The sequence below is a fragment of the Vicugna pacos genome, chromosome 21 (assembly GCF_048564905.1).
Source record: "Vicugna pacos chromosome 21, VicPac4, whole genome shotgun sequence".
NCBI lineage: Eukaryota > Metazoa > Chordata > Mammalia > Artiodactyla > Camelidae > Vicugna > Vicugna pacos.
In genome coordinates, this window is record NC_133007.1 from 18,004,069 (window position 1) to 18,029,880 (window position 25,812).

The 25,812-nt window shown below is 43.1% G+C and overlaps 2 long non-coding RNA genes across 2 annotated transcripts in view; one reads left to right on the forward strand and one right to left on the reverse strand.

Annotated features, from left to right (window-relative positions):
- The window catches only part of LOC140688047 (uncharacterized), a 31,259-nt gene extending 13,233 nt beyond the window's left edge, over nt 1-18,026 (forward strand). The window contains exons 2-5 of the long non-coding RNA XR_012062734.1: nt 2,551-2,673; nt 5,366-5,487; nt 17,663-17,812; nt 17,907-18,026. This is a non-coding gene — a long non-coding RNA (uncharacterized lncRNA). The remainder of the gene's footprint in view (nt 1-2,550; nt 2,674-5,365; nt 5,488-17,662; nt 17,813-17,906) is intronic.
- A 234-nt stretch (nt 18,027-18,260) lies between these two features.
- Nucleotides 18,261-24,791, reverse strand: LOC140687952 (uncharacterized). The gene is made up of 2 exons (XR_012062582.1): nt 24,594-24,791; nt 18,261-18,732 (listed from the first exon to the last, which is right to left on the reverse strand). It is a non-coding gene; the product is annotated as an uncharacterized lncRNA (long non-coding RNA).
- Between the last annotated feature and the right edge of the window lie 1,021 nt (nt 24,792-25,812).

Sequence of the window (25,812 nt, forward strand, 5' to 3'; positions counted from 1 at the left end):
ATGGGACAGCCAGGAAGGAAGGAGGAAAAACCTAAGGATGTGGCATCCTGAAAATTCAGTGTAGAAAGTGCTGGTTAACTGCCCCCCAATTATTTTTCATGTCTGCGTTGCATTCCACTCTACGGCAATGTCATAGCCTATTTAAGTCTCTACCATTTAGATTGTTACCAGCAAGACTTTACCAGTAGTTCTGGGTGAGACACTCACAAGGAACTGTTTAGAGACCTCTGTTTCCCCTTGAAGCACGATGAGCAGCTCTGGCTTGCTGAGAGCCACATTTACACACAGACAAATGGATGCCGAGGGAGCCAGAGGCGAAGAGCAGGAAAGCCCTTTAGAAACCACTCTTCCCAGCCATTCCTTCTACGGGCAAGAAAACAAACTTGTCCAAAGTCATCCGGTACCTCGGCCACAGCCAAGGTTAGAAGACAGTCCCTTGACTCTCAGGCCACTCTTGGCAGGGCTCCACCTCGCATGCCAAGGCATTTCCAGTGATCAGTTCCCCCGGATTTGCCGAGTTGCAGGATATGGATATGTCTTGATTGAAGGGAATGAGGTGTAGATGAATAAGCCAAGATTTGGGGTCAAACAGACCTGGAGTGAATCCCGTCTTCAGCTCTTACTAGATGGGCAGCACCACGCTTGACTCTGAACCCTGTTATTTCGCAGAGTGGTGATGATATCACAGATGTGTGATGCTGGAGACCCCTGGCCCAGCCCTGCACGTAGCTGACTATAAATGTGAACTCCCTGACCTCCCGCCCAAGTTCTTTTTCTTCCTTCCAATGCAGTTGCGTTGAGAGAAAAACTGGAAACTTCCTCACAAACCCTGAAGGAAGCAAAGACTTCAGAAAGTGAACCAAAGACGGTGTTCTGTGTGTATGTGTGTGATTTAAAGCTTTGTCTTGTTCTGAAAACAGTATGTCTCTAAGCAAACTATGAATATATTAGAACTCTCACTTTCAAAAGACGTGTGTGGATAAGAGCAAGAGAGATTAGGGAAAACAGAAATCCCTCTATAATTCTCATTTGAAAATAAAAACCCCTATTTTTCTGAGTATAACACTTTTTTTCCTGATTATTGTGCTTTTTGCAAAAACATGGAAAATAAGGAAAGGATAAAGAAGAAAATAAAAATAATACATAATTCCATAACACTGTTAACATTTTGGTGCATTTGCAGTCTTTTTTCTGCGTGGATGCTGATATGTGCAGACGTCCCTTCATAAGAGACCTGGCTTCCAGCTGTGGCCTCAGCATCCACACCAGCCTCCCAGTGCTCTAGAGGTGGCCCGAGCTGTGACTGAGCAGATTTGTGCCACAACAGTCTGGCCGTTTCTCAGGCAATTTCCCCTCCCCTCTGTTTATTGTTTGCGTTTCATTTGGCTTTGTGACATGTAACGTTTTACATTTTTATGTAGACTAATGGATCATGTTTTTTCTTTCGCCATCTCTTCCAGTGATGAAACATATTTCTTCATTCAGAGATCAGGCAAATCTTCAAATGCATTTTCTCCTTTTGTTAGCAGCTTTTCTCCCCCTATGTTTAATTCTTTAATCTACCTGAGACTTATTTTCGTGGTGTCAGGTGAAGGATCTAGAGAGTGTCATTCTCAAATACTTTTCCTAGCACCGTTTATTTCTTGACCGAAGGCAAATTACTTAGCCTCTTTTAACTTTCATTTCCTTATTAAGAGAGGATAATGTAAATCCAACCTCACAGGGTTAGCCTGAAGAAACAACTGAGATCATGGATAGGAAAGCATTTTATAGATACTATAGAAATGTTGGTTTTTCCAGTTGTTATCATGCAAGAAAATCATGTGTGAATGAACGCCCATTTGGTGAAGTCTCGTTGCAATCCACTTATGAGAACAACCCCGCACAGGTCTAGCTCCCTACATCCCAACAAACCTTTCTGGACCCACAGAAAGGTTTCTTGATGCCACATCTGAGACCAAAGGTAAGCTATTTATAGTAAGTCCAGTTCAAAGGCACGTATGTTCAGGGGTGAGGAGCGAAGGGGAATGCAGGATCTGTGTTGGGGTTGGGGTGATGACCATTCAGGAAAAGCGGCCAACGCCTTGCATAAGTAGACAGTATCTGATGACGGGAAGCACTTGGTTATTCTTCTCTGAAGTCCTAAAGGACCACACAGAGGGTGGGATTTCAGGAATTCCTTAAATGATGGGAGACACATGGCTTGGCACAGTGAGAGGGCTGGTTTTCCAGGTGTGCTGCGCTGTTCCGGCGCTGACTCAGGGGCTGGTGGAAGTCAGGCTTAGAAAGGTGAGTTGGACCGTGCTATCTTGGTGTGGCCACGATTTCAACTCTTCATTTAGACAGGAAGAGAGACGTCTTATTTCTCATCAGAGGAAGATGCAAAAGAAGTTTTTTTGGCAGATAGAAGCAATTTTTAACCACTCAGGAGAGAACAGCTGTAGATCTAACGAACATAAAGAAGGCTCTCAAAATGTAACCATTTCACCTCTGAAGCCAAATCGTTTCCTGATTTGTTTTCTTCTCTTCTCTCTTTTTCAAATCTACCAGTGTGATTAAAATGTTTAACAAGGAAGGGCTACAGCAGGTCTGGAATTTGATGGAATCCCCAAAAGAACACCGTCCCTAAGAAATGGTGGAAGAGAGAGAAAAATATGGAGGAAGAAAAAAGAGGTGAAAATACATTTTTTGAAATTAGGAACTCTACCTCCTTCATTTTTTAGTGACTTAGGGAGTTTAGTACGGAGAGCAGGACATAGTGGGTGTACAATTTATACTGGTTGGGTGAATTAGGTAAAGCACAGACTAGAGAAATAGCCTTTGGTTAATGGAGAGTTAACCTGGTGCTCTTGAGGAGTAATTGGTGGTGGCTGGGTTCTGGTAAGACTATGCATTCCCTGCTAAGTGCGCATCTCCTGTTCAGGATGTGGATTTGATGGGGCCTCTTAAAAGTAGGTGTCTTGGACAGTCCTTTTTATTGGGGGAAAAAAATGAAGATAATTTGGTCTGGCTTTGGAACCTAATTCTCATTGTTCCTCATTATAGGACCTTCCTCCTCGCAGGGCAAGTCTATTCATTATTCTCTGTATCTAAACAGACAGTGCAGATCCCACCTCTGTGCCTGTGTTTATGCCGGCGCTACACCGGCTCTTTCCCCCTCTGCTCAGATCCTACCTACTCTCTCCCTCAAGACCAATTGTAAAGCTGCCTTGAAAACCTTTCCAACTTTCCTCCTTTTCAAGTAATTTCTCTCTATCTGAATTTCTCCCCAGCCTATGTTACTTAATTGAGCATTTATGTGATCTGATGTAAAGTTGGTCAGTGATCTAGATACATATATTTACGTCTTCAAGTTGATACTTATTTCTTGTTGTTTGAGACCTAGTTTTATATTTCCTTATTACCTTCCCCCAAACCCCTACCAGAGTGCTCAGTACAGATTTGGATACATACCAGGTACCCAAAGGTGATTTGATAATGTGATGACTTCAGAAGATTCCATGAAGCTCATTTCTAGGTAAATAATGGCATCTTATTCTCTTTGTGATGCTAATAAGGAGGAACAGAGGCGCTGCTGTTTTTGGGTTTAATGCACAGAGAGTCCTATCAAGGGGAACAAAATAGTTGCTGGAAAGGTTGATAAGCCACTGCTCAGTGTTCCTCCTCTAGAATTCTACCAAAACCAGCTCCATGAATGCAATCAACTGAGGCATGACCCTGTCCTCTTCGCACAGACTAAGTGTGGGAGACAATAAGGACACTGATGACTATTAGACAGTGTGGTAAATATTGTGATAGCAGTATATATAGGGGACTATAGGAGCCCAGAAAAAGGGCATTAAAATGAGTCTGGGTTAGGTGGTCAGGGAAGACTTCCTGGAGGAGGCAGTGCTTGACCTGAACTTAGACACCCAAGAGAAGGAGGAAGAGATTTTGTTGACCATCACAGCCCAAGTCAGGAAAGGGTGCTTGGGGAAATTTAAAAGAGAACTTTCCTAAGATAAAGTTATTTTACAAAGAAGCATTGGGAAATCAGGGGATTTAATTACAACTGCCTCACAAGCCGGATTTGAAAAGGAGTGGGAGGCTCATGGAAACCTTAATTGCTGAGAAAAGTTAAGAGGAGAAATATGACAGAAGTAATGGGTCTATATGTATGTCATGTCTGATTTGTCATTTTTCTAGACAAGCACTCAGCCTCCTGTCTTCATCTCAGTTAGAAAAAAGGAAAAAAAAAAGATCCTACAGCTGGTAAGGTAGAGATACCATTTAAGATGCAGAAATGGGACCTGGGATATTCCTTATTTCTTTTAGGGAAGAAAAGGTCCATCTCAGGTTACCTGATTGTTAAGAAGAATAATCAGTATTTGTTCAGTGATAGTAATGTGTGAGGTGCCTGAAAGAGGCCTGAATCTGGCTGAATAATTTCTTCCTTCCTTTAGAAAATAAAAAAGCAGCTTGCTTGGTTTCTCTTCCAGTTTATTCTTGTGGCTTTCTATTCCTTTGGAAACCCAGGAGGATGCTTATTTTATGAGCTTTTGTAGACTAGCCCTTGTATATTCAGAGAGGGTGTCCTTGGGTGCATTGAGCTGGGTCTTTAAGATTAATGCAACATGCAGGAAAATGTGCTAAGTGATACGCGTTAGCAGCTTTTAGTTTGTAAAGTAGCTGCATGGTTGTAGCATGATCAGAGCATAAGCGACAGATGCCAAGGCAGAGAAATGGTGGATTGGGAAGAATGGAACTGTACCCAGCCTCCTGGCTCGTCCATGCAGGAATTGCTAGAGAGAGGGCCGGCTTTAGGGATGAAGTTTTTATCCCTGTTAGAGCATACAGGTGCTAGAAGGAACAAATCTGTTGGTAAGCACAAAAGAGAATTAATGTCGGTTAGAAAAGAAGAAGCTTCATACGCAGGTAGAGGGTGGATTAGACTGTTTCCAAAGTTCTCTCCAACTCCAACTTTGATCCCATGATACTCTGAACTGGGACTCTAATGAGATTTTTTCACAGACATCTCACACCTCGTAGACCAAGGGAGTCCTTGGGGAGATATACATATATAGCCCTCTAAACTTTTATAATTTTCATTTGTGTAGTACTTTACAGATTGTGGGAGCCTAGTTTCACAGACTCTGTTGGTTATCTGTTGCCACAATGATGCTGTGTAACAAACAGCCATGAAATCCCAGGGACATACAACAATATGTCTACTGCTCACATGTCTGGCGGTTAGCTAGGTGGTTCTCCTGATCTTGGCTTGCTCATAGAGCTGGAGGTCAGCTAGCTGTCAGCTGATCTAGAATGGCCTCAGCTGAGATGACTTGAACAATTCAGCTCTGATCCATGTCTCTTATTTTCCTTCAAGCTAACCCAGGAATGTTCCCACGGTGATGGAAGAGGTGATGGTAGAGGCATGAGAGCAAGCAGAAACATGCGAGGCCTCCTGGACTGGCCAAAGGAAGTCACGTGGCTGAACTCAGTGTCCAGGTGTGGGGAAATGTATGCTAGTCCCTTTGTTGGAGGAATTGTAAAGTCATCTGGCAAAGGGTGTAGATACAGGGAAGGGAGAAGCATTGGTGAGATTGCAGCAGTCCATGTAGACATTGCCTTAATCCTCACAGTGTAATCCTCTACCCTTGAAGATTGATACTATCGTCCCTCCCTTATGGATAAAAACATGGACACCAAGAGGTAAAAAAAAATCTTTTCTGAGGCCACATGGCTGATTGGTAGCATCTTAGAAGCTGGGATACTGGTCTTCATGTTACAAATGCAAGTACAAATGCATGTACTATCCCATGCGTGATCAAGAGCATGAATCCCAGGACTTTCGTCAGGGGCTCCCTAGATGTAGACTGGTAAAGTAACACATGTGGCCCTCAATGTTGTATGATTTGAAGAACACACAAATTTTATTTATTTATTCTTATGGTCCTATTTCTGAAATTCCCAATGGTCGTTATAAAATATAATATTTTCACATAATAATATATGAAAACAAGGAATTCACTAGTTATCTAAAAATTAGTTTACTTGTAACTAGGTAGTTACTTAGTGTATTTGCCTTCAATGGGCTCATCAATAGACTTTAAACAGCCAAGGAAAGAATAAGTGAATTTAAAGATAGGTCAGTAGAAACTACACAAACTGAAACCAGAAAGAAAAAAAAGAGTGGATTAAAAAAACCCAACCAGATTATACTGTATAGCACAGGGAAATATATACAAGATCTTGTGGTAGCTCACAGAGAAAGGAATGTGACAATGAATATATGTATGTTCATGTATAATTGAAAAATTGTGCTGTACACTGGAATTTGACACAATATTGTAAAATGATTATAAATCAATAAAAAATGTTAAAATAAAAAAAACCCAACCAGAATAGACCACCCAAGAACTGTGGGACAATACAGTCTAATATGTATGTAATTGGAATCCCAGAAGAAGAATTGAAAGCAAAACAGAAAAATATTTGAAGAAATAATGTATTTACCTTCATTATTCCATTTTTGTGCCCTTTATTTCTTTGTGTAATTATCCAAGATTCTGTCTGATATCATTTTTATTTGCCTAAAGAACTTCCTTTCACATTTCTTGTAGTTCCAGGTCTACTGGAAGTAAGTTCTTTCAGTTTTTATTTGTCTTGTAAGATTCTTATTTCTCCCTCAGTTTTGAAAAATGCTTTTCCTCGGTATGGAATTCTGGACTGACAATTGTTTTCTTTCAACACTTTGAGACTGCTTCTCCATTGTCTTTGGGCTTGAATAGTTTCTGACAAGAGGTCTGCTTTAACTGATCTCTTTTTTTCCTCTAAATGCAACGTGTCTTTTCTCTTTAGCTGCCTTCAAGAATAACTCCCATTTTCGGCTTTCAGCAGTTTGAATGATAATGCCTAGATGTACGGTGCTGTATGTATTGGTATTTAGCCTGCTTGGTGTTCTCTGAGTTTCCTGGATCTGTGGTTTGGTGTCAATTTTAGACTGACCTTTGGCTATCATGAAGCTGTCATTTTTAGGCTGGAAACTGAAGAATCAGTACGTCTCAGAAAAAGAGTGAGAATTGTTTCGTAAAAGAGGGTTCTGAACATATGGAAGAAATAACATGATTAATGGCAGGAGGTGAGGAGAGATCCTTACATTTTGGGCAAATAATAAAAGATTGTTAGAGCATTACAGCTAAGCAAAAAGAGTGAGTGGGAATAAAAGAGTGAGTGGAAGGCAGGGGATACATTTTGGAAGACTGTTAATCCATATTATTTACTCTTAGGGTGGACGTTGAAGGTTTTTAAGCAAAGGAGTGACATAATCAGATTTAAATTCTTAAATTCATAATCCATAATGATCATCCTGCCTACTGAGTGGACATTATGCCTAATGACTTAGACCCAAGGGTCTATAATTTCACTGGACAGAGTCTCAAGCTCTTCTCTTGCATCTTCCTTTGCCGTATACGTTCTATTACCTAATATATACCTCTTAGTCTCCTTGCAAAACTTACCTATGCTATGGTCCATTCCTTTGGGTTTTGCTAAATGTTTATCAATATCCTCTTTTCTCCACGGAGCTGAACTATATTTCCCAGCTTTCCTTGCTGTTGGGTGTGGCCATGTGCCTGAGTTCTGGCCAATAAGAGCAAGAAATAAACTTTTACTGTTCTACATCCCCAAGATTTAGGAGTACTTAGTTACAATGTTTCTGTTTTTCTTGTGCCTTTGTAAAATACCTTGTCATTTTTTGATGAAAGCCAGACATCTTGTGTAGGATAGTAGAGACTGAGTTAAATCGTTCTTGCACCCAGAAATGGGCCTGCCTTTTCTTGTTCTTAGCATTTAATGTGGGGAACTGAGTTGGCCTGCTCAAAAGTTGAGTCAGTTTGGGATGCTGTTGCTATGGTTTCCTCCAACACAACAGTTTTCAAATACTTCTGGTATGTCTTGTGTTTAGGATGGGTGGGGGCTGGTTTGCTGGAAGGTTTATTTCCCCAGTGTCTGTTCTGCTCTCAGCTTTGGGTCTTCCCTTTGCCCCGTGCCTCAGTGAGGGTCTCTCTCCATGCTTTTGTACCTCTTTCAGCAGTAGACTACTATCATTTGTTACTAGGTGGTAGGGAACAGCAGGGAACATTCTCTGCTGTCTGATTAAGTCTCAGTCGTAGGCAGCCATTGTGTTTCTGGGTCTTGGAGGGTGGTGCTTCTCAATGGTTGTCCTTTACTTTGGCTGCAGGTCTGGGCCCAGCGCCTACTCCTGCTCCTTCCTATGGCTAGGGAATCTTCCCCACTCCCACCCCTCCCTTTCCCCCAGCTACAGTGACTTTTTCACCAGTGCCCTAAGAGTGGCAGGGTTTGTTGTCCTTCTGCCAACATTTTAAAGCTTTGCTCTGTAGGAGAGAGAGGGGATAAGGATTCAGGTGGAGCTTCTTGTATTTCCCACATGGCTGCGGTCCCTTCCTCCCAAGCCTGCAGCACATGGAAAGCTATCTGAAGACTCTTTTCCTGCTCTCATCTTTCTTGGGTGTCCCCAGTGAGGTCTCTGGAGATGAGCCTGTGAGAGTGTGTATGATTCTCCGTTGTCTGTGTCTCCAGGGGTTCTCCATTTCTTGCCTGTCTAAACCCAGCCTTTAGCAATTTGTTGAAAGTTTGAGCTAAGTTTTATAAGCCGGGTTTTATATTTGTTCCAGGTTATCAGGTGCTCATATTTGTCTCTCTTTGGAGGTGCTTGTATTTTCCTTAAATTTTGGGTTAGTTTGTTGCCCTCCAGTCCCAGCTCTCTGATGAGTTCAAGAAGAGTTGTGAATTTGCAGATTGTCCAGCTTTTGGGGGGCGGGGGAGGGGGAGGGTAGCAGTGTTTTTTTCCCCCCTAGTTTTCTACATCCTAAGTGGGAAGCTAACACTTCTTAAAAACATTATCATTTTTTTTCCATTTTATGGAAGTGTAGAACATTATTTCTCTTAGTGTCGTTTCCAGACCATCTGTATCAGAATGGTAACTTTATTAAAAATGCTAATTCTGAAGCTGAACTCCAGACTGATAAATCTGAAAATTTAAGGGCTATTCATCTTATCCAGCGCCCCAGGTGATTCTTATGCATCTTAACGTTTGAGAATTCTTGGACTTAAAGGCAGCAGCAGTCATTAGCACTTATGAAGTTCCAGGCACTTTTATGGACTGTCCTATTTAAATCTCACAGCAAACCTATGACAGGTTTTATCATCCTCTTTCCAGAACATGCTACTGGGTCTCTAAGAGGTAAATTATGTTGTCCAGGGTAACAGCTAGGAGGTGGCAGCATCCGGGTTCAAGCTCAGATAGCCTGATTCTAAAGCCCAAGATCTTTAAAAAAATTGAGATAGAATTCACATCTCCATCTTATAAAATGTACATTTATCAGTGGTTTTTATTCACAAGATTGTACAACCATCATTACTGTTTAACTCCACATTTTATTCCCTTTACCCCCATCCCAAACCCCATACTTAGCAGCAGTCATTCCCATTTCCCCCTCCCTTCAGTCCCTGGCAACCACTAATTTACTTCCCGTCTCTATGGATTTGTCTATTCGGGACATTCCATGTAAATGCAATCATACAATATTTGTGCCTTTTGTGTCTGCCTTCTTTCATTTAATAAAGCCAGAGGTCTTAACCACTATGTCAGAAAATCAGAAATGGGTTTGTATCTGCTTAGACAAAAGGCACTAACACCTGTCAGCTCGCTGGTGCTGGGGGAGACAGGATAACCATGAAAACAAAGAATTCCACTGAATTTAATAAAGATTTATGGAAGACTGCTGGTGCACCGTGCCACAGTCTCTACCCTTTGAGGAAGGGTTTCGCGCGGGGAGCGGAGTTTCTGGGCTGTGGTCTGCAGTAGGGAGCGGTGGTCCACTGCTGGGTTCCGCTCCCGGGTTCATCCTATTCCTGCCCCAGGTCGGCGAATTCCCGGCGGAGCTCCAGGCTTCCCGGCGGAGGGAGAGGGAGACCGAGACGGCCTGGTCGCCGCGGCCAAGCAGCGGGAGAAGCGGGCGAGGGACTGGAAGGGACTGGAGGAGGCGATGGTCTTTACGGAGCATCACACCAGCGGCCGCGTGTCTGGGCGCCGCGCTGCGCAGGGGAGCCAGAGCTCCCAAAGCTCTGGGCGCGAACGAGCCCCACCAAACCCCGGAGGACCAGCTGCCAGAGGGGGCGCTGCTGCTCCCGGACGGCGGTAGCGCGGAGCCCCGAGCTGAATTTGAGGGCTCCCATGGAATCTTCGGATTCCTGGACCCTCAAGAGGTGATGGAGATGCTGAGGAAGTACTTCGCTTAGGGGAGCTTGGGCAGGAGTTCTCAGGCTAAGCCCTCTATCCCTGATGATTTTGGAGCATCGAAGGTGGAACGCGGCCAGACTTCAGGTTTCTTTCCCTCCAGAAATGACGGTTCCGTTTGCACACACACACACACACACACACACACACACACACACACACACACACACACCCCGAAACTTACTGAGTACCTCCTATGAGCAAAGCATAGGGCTGGATGCTCTTTTAGTATTGGTGTATATCCGAATTACCCCTGGAGTGAGATAAAAACAGATTTCTGGCTTTTATTCCCTGGAGATTCTGATTCCTGGGTGTGAACAGGGCCCCCTGTCCTATGTTTCTAATCGGCAGCCTCAGGTGAGCGTGTTGTAACTGGTCAGGGACAAGCTGGCAAGCACAGCTGGAGGGTAATATGTCTCAACTTTAAATGTGCATGTGAATCACCTGAGGCTCTTGTTAAGCTTCAGAATCTAATTCACCCAGCAGGTCTGGGATGGGGCCAGAGAGCCTGCATTTCTAATAATCTCCCAGGTGGTGCTGATTTGCTCTTCTGGGGACCACCTTTCACGTGGCAGGGCTGTAGGGGATACAAGGTCAAGGATAAAAAGCCCTGGTTCCCGCCTAAGGAGCTTACTGTGGAGTGCAGAGACCTGCATGCAGCTGACTCTAATCACCTCTACGGTCATCCGCTCTACCAGCTGAGCTATCAAAGGGTGCCAGCTGACTCTAAGGCAAGGCGAAGTGAGCTGTCTCAATAAAGACCCAAATATGCTATGGATGGAGAGACCTCCCTTCTGTGCTTCAGAACATGTTCATAACATTTAGATAAAATGGTGTATGCAGTATCCGAGAAACTGTTTGGCAAGATAGGACCGTATATTACATCTCTGACACATCTTTCCATCCCACATGGTTAATATCTTCAGAAAAAATATTGACGCTAAAGAGGTAAGCCCTAATTTTCCCGAAAATTCGCTGATGTGGAAAAACCTCATTTCCTAATAATGCTGGGTAAATCTGTGTTTTGCAGGGGGCTCCATATGTTGTCAGTGCTCATGAATTGTTCAGTTTTATTATCCTCATTAACAGGGATAACGCTTGCTTTTTAACAATCATGATCACCATCTGGAGCCTGGCAAAACAGAGTTTGAGGCTCAGGTAGAAAGAGACTGTCCTGAATGGGTCCCAGCCCAATGATTTCCCCACTGCCCCAGCTCTGTTTGTGTCCAATTGCTGGGCTGCCAGTCACACAAGTGTCATACAGACAGATGTGATGTAAGTTCTGGTTCGAGAGAAAAGAGAAAACAAGGAAAACAGAACAAAACTCAGAGAGTGCAGGGAACATCGGCTCTGACTTTGCTATTTAATCTCATTCTAATCTTAACAAATATTCATAAAGCAGCTTTCCACATGTGTTCCCTTTACAGCCCTGGTGACCCCTAACTTTGCTGTTGTCATTGTGACAAGCAAACTGTCGGGACTGTCACTGCTCTCCCAGCTTTCAGGGTGAATCGGGTTTGAGCGCCTGAGTGTCTTCTCTTTGTGCTTCTTGAAGAGAAGGATTGCCTTCTTAGGAGGAGGTGGATAGACCGCCAAAGAGCCTGGTAACCATAGCAACCACGCATGCCTGCCCTTGTGGGTTCTTTAAGTTGTCTCTCCAAACCTTTTCCAGACCGATCTTTTCAAGCTCTCCCAGCCTATAAAATAACAGCATTCTTAGACCCTCTCAGCCCTAAGATGTAGGGGCAGTTCAGGAGCACTGAGCTGCCTGCTTTTTCCTGGTACCTAAACAATCGGCAGCTCATGGGGTAAGAGGAGCTGAAAGAATGGAGAAAGCAATGAGGGCAACTTGAGCAAAAGCTCACTAAGGAAATAAAAGACCTGCTTTAATCACTAAAGTCAGGAGACCATAAAATGCTCACGTTCAAGAATCACTCAACTCATTGCCAGGAATTACGCCTAAAAGTTTGTGGCCGGGATGGCAGGTAGGCCATTTAATCAGAGACAGTTTTCTAGAGAAGGCAGGTTTCCAGGAGGATTCTGAGGGTGGAAATGGGCAAAGCTTGATGGTGGCAAAAAAGGGATGTTAGCAGTTCCTTTGGGGGGTTACGTATTTTTCAGGGGCACAGATTTGGGGAGGGTACTGTGAGGCAGAGTGAATGGAACAGGGCACTGGGGGCCATATGGCTGAGGTTTGCCGCCCTAATCCATCACCAGAAACTCAGCCAATTCCAAAATAAGCAGGTAAGACAGAAATCAGGCTTCCCCAGGTTCTCTGAACCTTCCAGCCTTTCTCCCCGCCCCGCATCCCCCCTTACCTCCCTGGCAGCCTCTTCCTTGCATGTAACTTCTAAACCACCAGTGCCTTCCCATCAATTAGTGCCAGATTGAAAAGAGGCTGAGACCAGATGTTGATTTTGCATCGATGTTTAAGACCCTATTGGGGGTCAGCCAAATCAACTGTTTGTGGTTTCTTGACCATTTCTCTGCTGACATGTAAACACAGTGAGTGTTTACAGTAAAGAAGTGGGAGGACGTGCATTCTAGCTGACCTTCCCTTCACCTCGCCCGTCATCTGCACCCGGCGGTTTGGTGTAGGAGATGGAGCAGACTGATGTATAAGGAATACTTTACCACAGAGGGGGTAAACAGCGATGTTTCCAGTACCTGTTACTATAAGATAGAAAGAGTAGAAACACGCAGTCTGATTGGCACTATTTGTTCTTTGGCGGATGCACACATCATATTAGACGCAGCTCATGTTGCATTTGGTCCTGATTGGGTGAGGTCCTGATCTCGTCCTCCGCAGGACTGTGATACTTTCTCATGGATCCTACGTTAAGTGTTCTGTAACTTACTGGGTGACCTTGAACGCTTCACTTAGCATCTCTAGGCCCTGATTTCCTCAGCTCTGAAATGAGAGGAGTGGGGCTGGAGGGAATTGGACTAGATGGTAATTAACATCCCTTCTAGTTCTAACCTGCGCTTTCCTGGGTGATGGGCAAGGATCACGTTCTAATCACAGAAATGCTCGCTAGCCCTTTCAGTCACAGACATTAGCTCCATCCTCTGTGACTCTGCGTGAAAGTGATGTAAATTCTTGGTAGGGACCATGGGCACATGTCCAGTTGTATCCCTGAGATGTGCAAGGCCGCAGAGTACCCAGGACGTAAAATGAAAGTCAGTAAAGGAGTTCTCAGAGCAAGGATGATTTACATCAGACAGAGATTAAGGGTAGCTCTGTTATAGAAAATCAAAAATAACTGTCTGCAAGCGGTGGTTCCCCAGTGTTTCTGGACCAGCAGCCAGCATCACTTGGGAGCCTATTAGAAATGCAGGTTCTTAGGTCTTACCACAACTGAAGAATCAGAAGCCAGGGCTCAACAATCTATGTTCTAACAAGCTCTCCAGATGATTCTGATGCATGCTGAAGCTTGATAACCCCTGGCCTAAACACACAAAGATTATTCTATCATGGAAAAAGAGGTCTGGAGGAAGGCCACCCTGGGCTGAGAGAAAGTCACCAGAAACCCAAACTGATCATCCACCTGCTTTACTAGACTTGGCTCTGAATCACGTTGGCTTTTCTCAAAAGATAAATTCCACTCTCAAAACAAAAAGACCCAATGGCTGTTATGGGCATTTAATATCATTTGGTTCATCTATTGAAAAGAATTCTCCAATGTGAATTCTAAAATCATTTTGAGCAATAATGTCATCATTGGGCTAAATGCTTCCTAAGGTGAGGTACCACTCACATGGGTATATAGTCTTCAGTGTGTTTATTTAAAAATTAGCCTCATTAATTCACAGTCACATGTCTTAACAATACAATAACATTATAAGGCCATATCCTTTTGTATCCCCCTCATAGCACATTGCTGATCACTGAGTAAGCCTTCTGTAAACAATGATTAAATTAAACCGATGACTTCATGGAGACCAAGCCAAGACACAGTTTAGGGAAGATGAAATCAAGAATCAGACTCTTATCTGAATAACTAGATCAGTGTAGACAACAATTCAAGATTTTTAGAATCTCAGACATTTGGTTCTCAATGGTAGATTTTTTTTTCTTCAATAATAGCTTGGGTTGTGTTGATTTGAGCAATGCACCAAGATCTGAGACCCAAATTTTAGTCCTGGCTTTGCTTCTAGAATTGGGCAAGTCAGTTAACTCATTTGCATCTCATTTTTTTTGCCTTATAGCCAATAAATTTTTACCAAGATTGGACAAGAGGAGCTTGTCCATGAATCTATCTCTCTGCTGCTTAGTGAATATGTATGTAGGACTTTCCCTTAGGCGAGAATGGGTATACCAGTGGCACAGTTAAGGCATATCAGGGACCCTTGACCCCACACTCCAATGGATGAAACTGCTTTCCATCAGTCTGTGTGAATCTGTGGGTGGGAGAATCATGGGCTTGAGTCTGAGGACAGAGAATGACACAGTGAGTCTTCATCTGTAACCTGAGAAGTCTTGGTGGTTTAGAAAATTGAAATCACTTTCTTTCATTTTCACATATAGCTGTGGTTTCCAAGGGAAGATATCGATGTTTTTGACCAATTGCCTTATTCACAAAGACTGGAAAAAGACCCATGTCTATTTGCTTATCCCCTATACTATTGACCAGACTAGAGAAAACCTGTTGATGTGAGTAGAAGGCAAAGCCCTTCTAGATCAGACCTCCTGGCTGCCGACAAGCAGATCAAATCAACAGCCTTTAATGAGCTCTTCCAAGGGACAGTGCAAGGCACTCCGGACGATACAAGGTTGGCGTGGCTGACCCAGTATTCATTCCCTCTTCTTCCCAATCAGCAGAAACATATCACTGCAGGCAGCAATGTGCCCAGTTAAAAGCTTCATTTCCTACCTTCCCTTGCACCTATGTGTAGCCTTGTGACCACGTCCTAGTCATTGAAATCCAACTGTAACCTTTGCATGCGTCTCTGCAAGGGCTATTTAAAGATCGCTGATTCAGCTGGGAAGTGTGCCCATGTTGCCCTTCTTCCCTTTCTCCTCCTGCTGGCTGGAACTTGAATCTGGTATCTAGAGCTGCAGTGGTCATCCTGGACCATAAGTGTGGAAGCTATGCACTGAGGATGATGGTGCAGGATGTTGGAAGGAATCTTAGTTCCTGTTGCTTTCACATCAGGCATAGACTGCCTTCTTCACAGACCTCCTTTTATGTGGGAGAATAACTCCTTTATGTTTAAACCTCAGTTATTTGGGGGCTTTCCATTCATTATATGCTGCTGCATCTAATCCCAGGTTGATACAAGTGGTCCCTGTTCTCAGGAAATTTCATACCTCTGGGTGCCTTACAGCCTGGCATATTCAGGTACATGCATGTGGTCCCTACTGTAGTTTATCACTCTCCGGTCAGAGTCACAGAGGACTGGAGCTGGTGCCTGGAACTGAAAGGATCAGAAGGTATTTTGATGATTAGGATTTGAGGCTTCTCTAGCGCCCATGAGAGGGTCACAGGATGTTAATGGTGACCTTGTTTCGTTCTTCCCATCCCACCTGCCCCTCTATATTTTGAGCCCAAGTTCAGTATCTGGTATGTGTGAAATGGAGAATTCAGAATAAGCCCCGAGGGCCACTAGGGCATGGAAGGAAACCTTGAACCACTGAATGAGCAACTCGGCTCTAAGCATGAAGTGGAAACAGGACTACGTGGGTGATAATCTCTCCGAAGTGATTTTGTACTCGTCTGGATTTCAGCTGCAGGATGCAACGCTAGGAACTTGGTTCAGACTTGGCTCTTTGGGTCTGAGTGTTCTCAGGAAGTTTTAATTAGCCACACCAGACTTACCTAAAGTTGACCATGGATCCCAGCTTATCATTTAAATGAAGCACATAGCAGTTTTTTCCTTTAATTTATATACACTGAAGTTTAATTTTTTGGAGTATAGTTCCAAAGTTCTGTGGATTGTAACACATGTGTAGAGTCTTATATTGACCACCATAAATAGGATATAGGACAATTTCAACATCTCAGTGAAATCCCTCAGGCTACGTGGTAGTCTTTTATAAACAGCTTTATTGAGATATATCACATACCACACATTTAAAGAGTGCCATTTAATGGTTTTTCACAGATTTGTGCAACCATCACCAGTCAATTTTACAACATTTTCATCACCACAAAGATGACATCCTTTAGCTGTCATCCGCTCATCCTTCCATCCTCTCCCAGCCCAAAGCAACCACAAATCTACTTTCTATCTCTATAGATTTGCTTGTTGTAGACACTTCATATAAATGGAATCATATGACATGTGGTTTTTCATGACTAGCTTCTGTCTCTTAGCATACTGTTTTCAAGGCTTCTCCATGCTGCGGCATGTACTTCACTCCTTTTTATGGCCAAATAGTATTCCACTGTATGGACATACCACATTTTGTATATCCATTCATTCACTGATTAATGGACATTTGCATTGTTTCCACCTTTTGGCAATTGTGAATAGTGCTGCTATAGACATTTGTGCATGATTTTTTGTTTGAACACAAATTTTCAATGCTTTGGGTTAAGTAAGTAGGACAAGATTCATTATGTTTTTATATTTAATTTTTTGAGGAATCACCAAGTTGTTTCCCACAGTGGCTGAGCCATTTTACATTCCCACCAGTAACATATGAGGATACTAATTTGTCCACATCCTTGTCAGCACTTGTTATTTTCAATTTTTCACTTACAGCCATTCTAGTGGGGATAAAGTTACATGGCAGTTTTTTGGGCTACAGTTTCCTCACAGTCTAGGTGAAAAATGTGGGGATTTTTGTTGGGAGTTCAAGATTTGCAGATGCTAACTACTATGTATAAAACAGATAAATAACAAGTTTCTTCTGTATAGCACAGGGAACTATATTCAATATCTTGTAGATATCTATAATGGAAAAGAATATGAAAATGAATATATGTATGTATATGTTTGACTGAAACATTATGCTGTGCAACAGAAGTCGATGTAACATTGTAAATGGACTATACCTCAGTAAGATTTAGAAGTTAAAAAAAAAAAGAAATTCACATCCAATAATAAGGGACACTAGAAGTATTTTGGGGAAAAAAACCAACCTGGAATATTTGGTAAATATCCTCTGGATGGCCTATATTTCATAGGCCTTTAGGCTACAATCTTGATTACAGTCTGATTTATTTTATTTTCTAATCTGCAATTGGTGGGTATAATTCTTTCTTGAAAAAAAATAAATCATAGCTAAGACTTTTGTAAATACTGCTAGCTTTTGATTATTGGTACTAATTAAAGGGGAACATATAATTCAGGATGGCAACAATCTAAACAGAGTTTATATCAACCTAAGAATATGCTTTTCTTGTTGATTCCCAGATGTTTCTGCATCGGATGTTCTCAGATCGCATACATCCAACGAAATCATGAAGCCCTAGGAAATGGGGTCTGCAGTCTTGCAGGATGCTGTGTTGGCCTAAGCAGAACACTTTTCTTTTGAAAGTGCTTTTGGTTTACACCTTTCCTGTGGTGAGACAGAATTGTTTGGGTTTTAGGTTTTCTGTCTCCTGATTTTTGCTGAACAGGAAGAATAATTCTGAAATCTTTTGATCTATTTTCACAGGTGGCCAAAACCCTCAGAGTCACCTACGTTTCCCATTCTCTCTTGGTACCATAAATTTTTTTACCAAATGCTTGGGAGCAAAGTAAACTCTTTTAATAAAATCAATACTTTTTGATGAGATTCTGTGGCTTTTAAAATCAGCACAAATAACTTATTAATTCATGACCCCCAGTAGCCTAGATATCATCATGAAATATATACAAACATATCATAGACCAGATTTTAGATGACTTGTTTCTGAGGGGCCATCAATGGAGAACAGACTCTAATCCCAGACAACTAATATTACCAATTGGTCAAAGTAGGAAACAGACTCATATAAATACAATAAAACTTGAAACTCGTTTGGGGTACTTATGGGGCATTAGAAACAAGTCTTTATTGAATTCTTTAAAAGTTTTGCAAAATAAAGATTCTTGAGTATCTGGTTGGAATGAATGATAAAAAGTATTTGTAATTAGCACATCAGTGATACATTTCTTGTCTACTGTGACATGGCAAATTATCCCCAAACTCAGTGGCTTAAAATAGCAATAAACATTCATTATCTTACTCAGTTTCTGGAAATGGATTAGCTGAGTGGGACTCTTATGAGACTGTAGTCAAGATGTCAGCTGAGTCTGCAGGTATCTGAAGGCTTGAGTGGGGCAGGGAGAATCTATGTCCAAGATGACACACTCTCATGGCTGGAAAGTTGGTGTCTCCATCCTTTTCCCAGTGGAACTCTCCATGGATCTGTTTGAGTGTCCGCATAGCATGACAACTAGCTTCTCCCAGAAAAAGGGATCCATGAGGCTGAGGCAGCAGCAGCACTGTCATTTATGACCTAGTGTAAGGAGTGACACATCATCAATTATGCCTTGTTTTATTGGCCATACTGACCAACCCTGATCCAGTGTAGGAAAGGGCTACACTAAGGTGCGCATACCAGGATGTGCGGATCACTGGGAGGTCATCTTGGAGGCTGGCTACCACATGTTAATAATAACATGCATTGCAAATGGATCATTTAAAAAGAAAGAATTGGATTAAATATCCCTCTATTCTGGAATCAACATCTGACTGCTATTGTTATTTAACAAGTTCTTAATGAGTGAAGCAAGTTAAGAATTTGAACTCTTTTGGGGAGAAAGATTTATGACCAACATCAAGGTGGCTCTTTAGCTCAGGGTTACAGAAGATCTTCTAATAATCAGCTGATTCTACTCTTTGCCACTGTGAGCATAGAGCTCCTGGGTCTTGGTACTGTCCCCAGATTCTCTGAAATATAGGCCTTTAGCAGCTACTCCATCACGGCTCTCATGTTAGCTCCATGAGGCTACTGAGCTCACGTGGCTCGAGCAGTGGTTTCCAACCATCCCCCCGATGACTAATGGTGTTCCCTAATGTCATATGCTGCACTCTTGAGGGTCATCCTCAGACCCCTGGCTGTTAACCCATTCCCCCTTTTTAATTCAAGATACACACTGAAATACCAGTGTGTGAGAGAGGAGCTATTGTAGGGAAAACTCAACTTTGTTCTGATTTATATAAAAAGGTAAAACCTGCATATAAATGTGTAAAGCCTTTTCAAACTTTAGCGCATCAGCTATTACTAGCAAAAAATACCTTGCAAAACGCTAGCATCTCAGCACCTGAGATGGAGGGCTTCATGAGGGAGACTAGCTTGGTGTGTTCGAGTTTGAAACTGGGGCTGGCCAATTAGTTCTTCCCTGTTCCATGGCAAGCTTGCAAGCACATGCCACTAATTGTACGATAAACCAGGTGAGAGTATTTCTGTGATTGGCTCACATCCTTCTAAACAGCCCTGGCTGCTCCCGACAAGTATGTGTGAAGTCTTTAAAGTCCAGCTGTGGGTATTGGCTTTCCATCTCCAGAATTCTTTTCCAGTTATCTCCTCTTTTCCCATATCAAGTCCCTGTCTTTCTTCTTATGTCTCTTGTTCTCCATCCAACCCTGTTTTTTGGCACTTTGGCTCTGAGATGCAACAGGCCTCCGTGCTCCAGTGATGCTGTAGATGTGTTTGTTGAATTCACCCTCTGGATCTGAGCAGCCTTGGCTGGGCTCTGCTGAAGCACTGCTATCCACCCACCACCCCTCAGTGTGACCCTGTCCCTGCAGCCCAGGGCCACAGGTAGGGATCAGACAGCTGTTATTCTGCACAAACGCATCTCTACCTCTGGAGGAAAACAACTCAATGCCATTAGGTAGGATCTTTATTATAATTTTAATTCATAATTATAAGAGTTAACATTTGTTCCTTAAGGTTTTTTTTATTCCTTTCTTAATAACTCAGAATATTTATGTGATGAGTTTTCTTTTCTCTCATTTAACAAATGAGAAAACCAAGGCTGAGAGAAGGAAGGTCACACAGCCACAAAGCTCTGGGGACAGGACTAGAATGTCAGCCTTCTGACACTTGGTCTGAGTGGTTTTCCTTATGCTAAAAATGGTACTGAAAAACGTCAGAGTGGAGAGTGTAGAGACCAAGATTAATTAGTGGATTATTTGATGAGAATGCTTAATGATAAATCTTGTACGAAAAACTGGACTTCTTTTTTTTTTTAAAGAAAATATGCAATGATTTATACCATAATGATCTAATAACAATCTTCAAGCATTAGAAAATTAAATGCAACTTAGCGAGTTAATTTGGATGGAGGGGCAATAGCAAAGGTAACAGAATTACAGAGTATTCAGAAAGAAGTGCAATTATATATACACATATAATTTCAAAGTATAGATAGTGAAGAGGTAAACAACTAAGGGTGTTTTTATTCTTTATTCATTGCAAACCGACCATGGGTGAGGCATTTGCCTTGACATGTGAGACCCTGTAGTGTCCGTATTTTGTAAAATAGCAAAGCCTGAAACATCCTTTGCGGAGACCCTGAAGAAATGCCCTGGGAAACAGCTTTGCATTTAACGTGGAGACGTTATGGAGGACGTGGTGGGCCACATCATGCTGCATTCCCTTTCAAGACAGAAATAGCTCCTGGATCTCAGTGTGCTGAAGAGCTTCTCGGAATCTGTAAATCTCACAGCCCGTTGTGTTTCCTTCTTTGAGTTTGTCTTATAGTTTGTGTTTCCGTGTATGGTCTTTACCCCAGAAAGGAAAAGACTCTTTTATCTTGCAGAATAGGATGAAAGAGCGGTCGAAGTACGATTCTGCATCTTAACAGAATGGCTCAGTTTTTATTTCACTTCTGCTTAGATTCTCCCCACGTATACATGTGTATTCCATGGTTGCACATTTTCCTGAAATGCCTCTGAACTGAAGAGAATGCACCTATAAATTAACTTGGGGATATATAATAACATTTCGAACACCTACAAAGGGAGTTACAACAAATGGATGAGATTTATTTTTTGTTTAGCAATACTCATTTGCTTAGAGATAATGTCTTATCAATAAAAGAGTGGGTAAAAACAGAACAAAAGAAGGGGGTCCAGGCCTGGCTGGTAATTCCTCACAGGCTACATTTCCAGCCAGCAGCCTGGAGAGGCTCCACTGAGCGGGCTGTGATTCTGCTCCTGGAAGCCCATCATGTGCCAAGAAATTGTCCAGGCCTCCTGAAACACTGGCTAATGGATTGATCTCATGAGATTACTCAGTGTAACCGATGCTTTTTCATTGAGCCCTGTTTCCGGATTGGAGGAAGTGTGTAGGGAAGAAGAGACGGTTCTACCAAGAGTTTTCTCTGGAGGCTGAATAGCGTGGACCAGTTTCTCAATGTGTGGTCCGGCACCACCATCATCATCTGGGAATGTGCTAGAACTTTAAGTCCTCTGGCCCCACACAGAACTACTTAATCAGAAACTCTGGGAGTGTGGTCCAGCAGTCTGTGTTTTCACAGGACCTCCAGATGATTCTTTATGCTCAGGTTTGAGAGTTTCTGGTTTGTGGAGGGGAAGAGCATGAACTCTGGAGTCAGACTTCTTTGGCTAGAATCCTGGCACTACCACTTATTCGCTGTGTGGTTCTGGGCAAGTTGCTTGACCTCTCTGTGCTTTGGTTTTCCCAACTGTAAAATGGAGATAATTATAGTGCCACCTTCAGAAAGTTGTTATAAGGTTTAAATTAGTGACTATACTTAGAAGAATACCTGGCACATAATAAAAGTTCGATAAATGTTAGCCATTATTATCAGAAGACATGTCATGGAAGAATGAGGGGGGGATCTCTCTCTCTCTAGCCCCTCTTTCCTTGAGAACGCCCTGAATCTCCCTGCTACAGTCTTCTCCGAGGAGCAGCGCCAGGCTGGAGTTGCTGGGACAGTGTAGAACAGAGGATATGTTCAAAGCCCTATTTACACATATCATATATGTTGTCCTAGAGATAGCCCCAGATTATGGAAAATACAGTTCTTCTTAGCATTGTTAAGGTCAGTCCCTGACCTATGGGGTAGAGAGTTGATCCTCGGTTGGTTTTCGGAGAAACTCTAAGTGTCTAAGGGAACACAAAGATATTCTGAAACTTACACAACAATCTCAAAATAAAATAATCTACTATTAACTTTAAATATTTGAAAAGCAATTTTAGCTTCATTGGATCCTCTAAAATTATGCATTTGTGGGAAGAGTCTAGACAGAACCAAATGGCTGTTTGATGCGAACTGTCTCTCCCTCCCCCGCCAAGTTTGGGGACAACTGCTGCAACATGTATTCTTGCCCCTGAGGTTGCTACAGACACACTCATCAACAGAGCCTCAAGACCCAGTTTCCAGTGGAGGCAGGCAACATCGAGATTCCCCTTCTTCCAAGGTCTGAAACTTTCCCAAGATGAAATGCAGCTTGACTGAATTAAACTGTTGTCAATAAGATGAAAAACACCAGATCAATTGGGGGTTTCTCTTTTGGCAGCCCCAACAGCCAAGCTGGCTCCTCTGTATGGCTGATTCACTCAATCATGCAAAAATCGTTGCTGATATGAGCAGAAAAAAGTGATTTGTTGGGGGAAAATGGTTGGAACTGGAGCGAGCTGGGATTAAGCTCAGGAGCCCCACGGTTCCACGCTACACCTTGCAGCCTCAGGCTTCATGCAGCTTCTCTTCCTATTCCGAGTGGGGAGAATAGATGGAGACCCATTCCGAGTGGGGAGAATAGATGGAGACCAGGCTGGGTCAAGGGCTTTGAGCCAATCTGTATCTTTATATGAATGTGGAGAGGTAGTCTGCCATGTGCCAACTGGTGTGGAGACCAACCTGAGATTCTGGCATTCCCCTCTCCTTCTGTTCCAAGCCTGAGAACCTTTAGAGGCCAAAGGGAAAGAGTTCTAAAGCTCAGTCCTGGGTCCAACAGCTCGAGTGAGAGCATGTGCCGTGGAGATACAGCCCAGCGTTCATCAGTGTGTTCCTGGAGGACCCAGAGCTTTTCTTATCTCAGTACATTTTTCTCCCAGCCCATCCCTCCCACCTCACTCTCTCTCCTCCTCAAACTTCCCAGTGAGTTAGCTTGTTGCTTTGACAACAGTTGGAAAGAGAGGGTAGGGGAGGGTGAAGTGGAGGACTGGAAAATACCACCTCACTCTGGGTCAGAACGGCTGCCGAGACCCAGGAAAAGGGGCACAGCCAGAAAGAGATGCTAAGTTGAGGACTGCAAACAGCAAAGGAGGAGGGCGTGCCCTGAGGCTTTTCCTACCCCTTCACCTGCCCCTTGTAAGCCTACAGGACTCAGCAAGTAACAGATTTATCTCAGGGGATAGAGCTGGTGTTGCGCCAAGAGAAAAGCATACTGATGGCAACAGGTTGAAGCCTCGAGTCATGGCAAAATTTATGATGGGGGTTTATCAGCCCGAAAGAGGCGGAACGGGGGAGGCCGGGGCGGTGTCTCTCCCCACTGGAATGTTCTGCTTGATCCTTTTGCTACATGAAAAATGAAGTGTGGTGGACTAGTGGGGAGACCTTGTTATGCTTGGATGATCACACAGATTTAGATACGGAGCCTGGTTTTGGAGCCTAATACCCTGGCAGTATCAGTTAAAGGGCGTAGAGAGAAATAATGGGCAACTCCCATAAAAAGGTCAAACATCTGATTTCAAATAACATGTGTCCTTTCTGAGCTGAATTGCCCAGAGTTGAAGGAGGGTCAAATTTGCATTCACTTATCTCTCTTTGGCCCAGCTCATAACTTCCCCTGCCCTTTCTCCCCAGCGTGTATTAAAAACAGAGCTGGTTCGCATGAATGTGATGGTTCCCATTCAGATCTCTGTCATGACTGTCTTTTCTCTATCATCTCGAAGGGAAAAATATCTCCCACAGTTTCAAGGTCAGTGGCGAGCTATTTGGGTTTGGAAACAAAATGAAAACCCTTGGAAAGCTTCTCCCTCTCTTCTTTCATGTTTTGCTGTTTAGTAAGACTCAGTCATTCTCCAGCCTGGAGTCAGAGGTCAGGCAGCCATAAACCTGCACAGGGAATTTCATGAAGGCAGAATGACTTTTTCTTTTTCTCTTTTTCTTACGCTACGGAAGGAAATGTTTGGGAAAAACAAAGTTGTTTGCTTTTGCTCTGTGTTTTGTTTTGGTGGCTCGTTGGAGCTAGGCTTCTGGCCTGGGGGAGGACTTGGAAATGAATGTGAAGGTAGCGATGACCTGTGTTCCCACCCCACCCACCCCCTTGCCTTGCTCCTTTAATTTTCAGACTCAGCAGCTGGAGTCCCTAACTCCCCAGAGGCAAGGCTAGCCTTACCTTGGGCTTTGAGGCTGATTTTAGTCCTGGCTGAGGGTGGTAAGGAGACCAAGTTCGGGGCAGGCTGACTTGGAGTCCAGTCTCCTTCGCTGCTGTCTGATCACGTTCTGACCCATGCTCTCCGTCCCAAACTGGGCCCCGGTCCTAACGATCTGGTTCAGCCCTCTTCCTGTTTGTCTTCTCTGCAGCACTGGCCCTACTGGCCATCGCCTGTTCCTCCCTTGGTTTCCAGGCAACCACTTGTTTCCTGGTTCTCTTCCCACCTCTCCTCGAGTCTTCACAGCCTCCTTGGCAGGCTCTCCTCTACTCTTCCCTGAAACATTACCAGTTCCTAGGGATCTGTCACTTGTCTTGTTCTCTTCTCTGGATAATCTCATTGATAACCTGTGTCCTTAATCACCAAGTCTAGGCGACAGGCTCCCAACCATTACCACCAAGCTCCAGGTATGTTTCCAGGATTTTCTGGCCATATCTCCTTGTCTGCTCCCTGATAGCTGAAACAACACATTCCTAAAGGAACTCATTATCTTCTTCTTCAAAGTAGACCTTGTAAGTCTTACTTTTGATTGGTGGATTACCATCCATCCAGTTATTCAGGGAAAAGAAATCTCAGTCATCTCCAACTATTTCTTTTCCCGCATTCACCATGTGCAATCAATCCCACGTTCTGATGTTTTTACTGTAGACATTTTTCTTGAATCCTACCTCTCATTTCCATTTTCCACATTCACTGCCACTACTTTGGTCTAAACTCTCATCTTCCTTCACCTGTAAAAATGTTAGAATTCTTGAACAAGCATAAGCTCAACAAATATTAGTTGAAAAAGAAAGAATGAAGAAGTAACCTATCTAGACCCAGACAGACTACAGTTAATGTTAGGGTTAAACGAGATGCTTTCTGGAAAGCATACTTGGCACAATGATCGGCACATGGTAGGAACTCAGTAAATATGCGTACTTATAGGAAATATTTGAAAGCATGGACTTTGGACCCAGGCAACCTGGATTCCAATCCCAGTTCCATGTTATACACTTCTTATGTGTCTCCATGTCATTTCTGTGCCTCCATTTATTCATCTGTAAAATGTGGAGGATGATAATAAGACTATTGTGAGAATCAAGTGATTTAATTTACGTAAAGCTTTTAGAACAGGGGCTCGCCTGTGGTGAGTGCCCAGTATATGAGTTGTTATTATTATCATTTTTATTAGTTTCCTGC